This window comes from Rhinopithecus bieti, unplaced genomic scaffold (assembly GCF_001698545.2).
Source record: "Rhinopithecus bieti isolate Rb0 unplaced genomic scaffold, ASM169854v2 scaffold_21726, whole genome shotgun sequence".
NCBI lineage: Eukaryota > Metazoa > Chordata > Mammalia > Primates > Cercopithecidae > Rhinopithecus > Rhinopithecus bieti.
In genome coordinates this window covers 2,609,035-2,615,034 of record NW_016811100.1, presented here as the reverse complement: position 1 = coordinate 2,615,034, position 6,000 = coordinate 2,609,035, and the positions used below count along the sequence as shown (strand labels likewise).

The following is a 6,000-nucleotide window of genomic DNA, read 5'->3' as shown; positions in this document are numbered from 1 at the left end:
TTTTTTTTTTTTGAGACGGAGTCTCGCTCTCGCCCGGGCTGGAGTGCAGTGGCCAGATCTCAGGTCGCTGCAAGCTCCGCCTCCCGGGTTTATGCCATTCTCCTGCCTCAGCCTCCAGAGTAGCTGGGACTACAGGCGCCTGCCACCTCGCCCGGCTAGTTTTTTGTATTTTTTAGTAGAGACGGGGTTTCACCGTGTTAGCCAGGATGGTCTCGATCTCCTGACCTCGTGATCCACCCGTCTCGGCCTCCCAAAGTGCTGGGATTACAGGCTTGAGCCACCGTGCCCGGCCCGTCTGTGAATTTTTTACCTGTTCTTTTTATTGAGCCATTTATTAATTCTAGCAACTTTTGAATTAATTCCTAAGAGCTTATTATATTATATATAATATATTTATGCATAAATATATAATTACTTATTGCACATAAATATAATACATTATAATTATTACTTTTATTTTATATATATGAATATTTTCATATTTTATGTAATGGATTTTGTCAGAAATAAAAAATTCATTGTGCACATTAAATTAAGAGGGGCTGAATCATTCTGACATTGAAATGGTGTAATTAAAGTAGCCTGGTTAAGGCTTACAGACTTCTGCTTTACATGAATAAAAGCATTCCAAGAGGTGATCATTACAGTATGAAGTTTTCCAGAAGGCATGATCCCAAACCAGCTATTTACATGCAGGATCAGTTGTGTGTACTTTGTTGCTGTTCTGCTACTGCAATTAAGCCTTTACCTTTTCTTTACTTTCAAACAGAAAGGCCTGACAAACTGTGAAGGGCCTCAGGGTGCCCAGAAACCACACAAATGGTGCCCTCCTGTTGAACTGTACCTTAAGGCAAGAACTGATGCTGAACTAATGAGAGTGTGTCAAGGTATTACCAGTTCAGGTCTCATCACTTCTAATTAGGGCTTCTCGAATTCTGTGAACCTTGCCAGGATTCTGGCTTGGGTCATTTTAATGTGTTTCCATTTTAAAGCCTGGCTGCTAATTTAGATTTTTTTCTTTTTCTGTAGGATTTCCTGAATCATTACGACTTAAAAGTCATTTATTTTGCCTTTTATAATGGGAACTGGTTATTTTGAAATAATTTTAGTCTTACAGAAAAATTGCAAATATTGTACAAAAAATTCCCTTCACCCACACCCGAATGTTAACATTTTACACATTTACATTATTATTCTCTTTCTCTCCTATTCTCTGTTCTCTGTGTATGTGTGTGGTGTGTGTGTATATTCACTGACACATATACATATATTATTTTTAACCACTTGAGATTAAATTGCAGATGTGTTGCCTTTTACACCTAAATACTTCAATGTATATTTCCTAAAAGTAACGACACTCTCTTACATAATACTACGTAATTATCAACATCAATAGACCTTATTAAAATTTTACACATTGTCCTCTATGTAAATAATACAAGTATTTTCAGGTCTAGAATCCAATTCAGAATCACAAGTTGCATTTAATTTTCATGTCTCTGTAGTCCTTAATCTGCTCCTCAGTTTTTGTCTTTTATGACCTTGACATTTGTGAAGACTATAGGCCAGGTATTTTGTAGAAACTTTCTCTTAATTATAAATCTTCAACTAATTCCAGAGGCATGACTTTTAACTTGCAATTGAACTCGCTGGTTATCTTAATTTTTCCATGTCTAATCTGAAAACATTTAGCTCCAACTTATTGTTAAAGAGTTCAAACATATAAGGGCAGAAACATGGGAAGGGAATTGACATTTGCTGAGCACTTGAAAAGCCCTGGTATAGGGCAGTTGATAAACATTTAATTAGCACATCCTCTTGTAACATTATTATTATTACTACCACCCCCATTATGCAAATGGGAAAACGGGTGCTCAGAGATTGTGACCTGCCTAAAGTTACACAGTTGGAGATAAGACATTTTGTAATCTAAATCCTCCCCTTCACCACACTCCTGAAAGGATCCATGAAATTTACCTTGGCCCTCTCCGACACTTGGCTCCACATAGACTTTGACTTTTGCAGGCTCTTCTAGCCTTCCATGGAGCTCACTAATTTAATATGTTTCTTCTCCACTGGACTGGGAGTTAGCTCTTGAGGAGGAAGGATCACAGTTGTTTACTTTATAGACCCTGTGCCTAAATCAAAGCCTGGAATTTAAACTGTATTTCTTGAAGGAAAGCATTTGAGTGTGTGATGTCTAAGGAATAAGCAGTGCTTCCTGGGCCTGTGGTCCATATTCAGGACCAAAGCCTCTTCCTGAGCTCCGGAACTGTCCCCATGCCCCGTTTACAGCGTGAGCCTCAGTGCTACCCAGGGCACAGGACCCAAGCTGGCACCCCATGGTGAGCTCCAGCCTGGCGCTTTGACACCATTGTTTGAATTTTGAGATTTAAAACATTCAAAAAAATACTCACCTTGCAAACTAGAAAGAAATGTTGCATCATTTTCAAGAGGTGAAAGAGATCAAGGACCAAGTCTTTCATGATTTTTCTCACTTGTGAAAGTTTGTGAAACAAATGGGAGAAATGTCACCTGCTTCTAGGAAATTTAAGTCTTTTTTTCTTTAACATTTGCTTGTTCTACTTAAGTGTCACCCACCAGAAACTGCTGAGAGCAGGATAATATTGAGAGCCACACTGAATATGATTCTGGAACCATAATCCTTAGGTGAATAAATATCAGTAAAAAGGGAAGGTCAGTGGATGCCATCAGATATGCATTTAATTTCTCAATTTTCTCAAAATCTACTATGCACAATCACATAAAAACTATTGAAAAAGCTATAATGGGCCCGGGCGCGGTGGCTCAAGCCTGTAATCACAGCACTTTGGGAGGCAGAGACAGGCGGATAATGAGGACAGGAGATCGAGACCATCTTGGCTAACACGGTGAAACCCCGTCTCTACTAAAAAATACAAAAAACTAGCCGGGCGAGGTGGCGGGCGCCTGTAGTCCCAGCTACTCGGGAGGCTGAGGCAGGAGAATGGCGTGAACCCGGGAGGCGGAGCTTGCAGTGAGCTGAGATCCGGCCACTGCACTCCAGCCTGGGTGACAGAGCGAGACTCCGTCTCAAAAAAAAAAAAAAAAAAAAAAAAAAAAAAAAAAAAAAAAAATAAGAAAAAAAAAAAAAAAAAAAAAAGCTATAATGATAAAAACCAAAACACTGTGTTTTGTGTATAAATGGCCCCTAAATGCAAACCAATTCTTTCATTTGGTGCTCATCTGAAGAGAACTGAACTGGTTTTGTCACTACCATAAGCAGGACCTCAGTGCTGCTGCACCATCTGAATGCACTTTCCTAGTCTGTTTCCTTCTTCATTCTCCCCAGTAACTGCTTCTCACCCTTCCTGTCAAATCTCCAACACCTTTCCTCTCTCTTCACTGTAAGCTGATGAACTTCCTTCTGTTAGCTCAGAAATATTGAAAAGGATTAGAAGAGAACCCCCAACAAGCCCCACTGTTCAGTCCTCCCCCACCATCATCTGTACACATATCCTCTCCCTTCCCTACCTGAAGCTCTGGCCAATCACGTATTGTCAGCTGAGACCACCTTCTCTACTGTGCACCAGATCCTTTCCATTTTCTACTACCCAGGGGCATCACACAAGCAAATGGCCCCCTCCTCCTACATCATTAATATTTACGTCTCTCTAGACTCATTCCAGTAATCACACTTACACACTATAGTACCTCCTACCTTTAAAAGTCCTCTGTTGACTCTGCACATTCTCTCATTATCTCGTTAATTTGCTGTATACTTTTACAATAAACCTTCTCGAAAGAGTCATCTACACTTGATGACTCTCATTTCTCCCCTTCTATCTTCTCTCAAATCTATTCCACAGGACTTTGGTGTTTTCACCCCTGTGCTCCATAGAAATTACTCTTGTCAAGGTTACCAATGACCTCCAGGTGGCTGAATCCAATGTCCCAAGTCCTCATGTAACTTCATCTGTTATTTGGTATGGTTGTCCCTCTTTGCTTCTGGAAACACTTTGGCACTAGGAAGACATGCTCCTTAAAATATTTTTCTTATTAATATTGTTTTTAATTGTAAAATTATAATTGTATACATTTATGGAGTACAATGTGATCTTTTGATATATGTATACAATATGGAATGACTAAATTCAGTTAAGTAACATCCATCATCTCATTTACTTGTCATTTTTTATAGTGAGACGTCTGAAATTTACTCTCATAGCTATTTTGAAATATATCATACACTATTATTGGCTATAGTCACCCTGCTGTACCATAGATCTCAAAAACTTATCCCTCACCCCTGTAATGCTAGCACTTTGGGAGGCCAAGACAGGCGGATATCTTGAGTTTCGAACTCCTGTTCGAAACCAGTCTAGGCAACATGGCGAAACCCCAATAAATAAATAAATAAACAAACAAACAAATCAAAAAACCAAGAAACAACAACGAAAAACTTATTTATCCTGCCTAATTGAAATTTTGCTCCTTTTGACCAGTTGCTTTCCCTGCCCACCTCTGGTAACCACCATTCTATTCTCTACTTTTATGAATTTGATTTCTTTCGGATTCAATGTATAAGTGAGACCATGCAGTATTTGTCTTTGTGTGCCTCGCTTACTTTGTTTAGCATCGTGTCCTTCAGCTTCATTCATGTTGTCATAAATGACAGAATTTCCTTCGTGTTAGAGGCTGAATAGTATTCCATTGTGTATGTATGCCATATTTTCTGTATCCATTCATTCATTGACGAACATTTAGTTTGAGTCCATATCATGGCTATTGTGAATAATGCTGCAGTAAACATGAGAGTGCAGCTATCTTTTCAACATACGTATTTCAATTCTTTTGACTACATATCAAGAAGCAGAATTGCTGGATTATATGGTGGTTCTATTTTTAGTCTTTTGAGGCACCTCCATACTATTTTCCATTATGGCTGTACCAATGTGGGGTCCTACCAGCAGTGCAAAGGGGTCCCATTTCTCTACATTCTTACCAACACCACAATAAACTCACATATTTACAGTCAATTGATTTTTGACAAAGGTGCCAAGAACATACAATGGGGAAAGGGCAGTCTCTTCAAAAAATGGTGCTGGGAAAATCAGATATCCACATTCAGAAGAATAAAATTGGATATCTATCTCATATCATATTTTAAAAAAAATCTCAAAATTGATTGAAGACTTAAATAGTAGACCTGAAACTGTAAAACTGCTAAAAGAATATATAGGGGGAAGCTTAACAACAATGCTCCGGGCAATAATAATTTAGATAGGATCCCAAAAGCACAGGCAACAAAAGCAAAAATAGACAAATGGGATTTCATTAAACTAAAAAGCTTCAGCACAGCAAAGGAAACAATTAACAAAATGAAAAAGTAACTCAAGGAGCAGAAGAAAATATCTGCAAACCATATGATATCGTTTGGATATTTGTCCCTTCCAAATCTCGTGTTGAAATGTCATCCCCAGTGTTGGAGGTGGGGGATAGCGGTGTTTGTGTCATGAGGATGGATCCCTTGTAAATGGCTTGATGCCCTCGCTACAGAAATAAGTGAGTTCTTACTCTATTAGTTCACATGGGAGCTGATTGTTTAAAACAGCATGGTGTCTCTCTTGCTTCCACTCTTGCTATGTGACGTGCCTGCTCCCGCTTTGCCTTCCATTGTGAGTAAAAGCTTCCTGAGTCCTTTCCAAAGCTGAGCAGGTGCCAGCTCGATGCTGCTTGTACAGCCTGCGGAATCATGAGTCAAATAATCGACTGCGTTTTCTTCATAAAGTACCCAGGCTTGAGTATTCCTTTATAACAATGCAAAACAGATGAACACACCTTACATCTGATAAGGGATTAATATTCAAAATATATAAGGACCCAAAACAAGTCAATAAGAAAATCAACAACCCAATTTAAAAATGAGCAAAGGATCTGCACAGACATTTCTCAAAAGAAAACATTAAAAAGGACAACAGGTTCATGAAAAACAGCTCAAAATCACTAATTATTAGGGAA

General features: G+C 38.8%; 1 protein-coding gene across 1 annotated transcript in view; it reads right to left on the bottom strand.

Moving 5' to 3' along the window:
• Nucleotides 1-5,299: 5,299 nt before the first annotated feature.
• NKAIN3 (sodium/potassium transporting ATPase interacting 3) overlaps nt 5,300-6,000 on the bottom strand; it is a 751,259-nt gene continuing 750,558 nt past the window's right edge. The window contains exon 7 of the transcript XR_001889502.1: nt 5,300-5,724. The gene's annotated coding sequence lies outside the window, so the exon portion shown is untranslated. The remainder of the gene's footprint in view (nt 5,725-6,000) is intronic.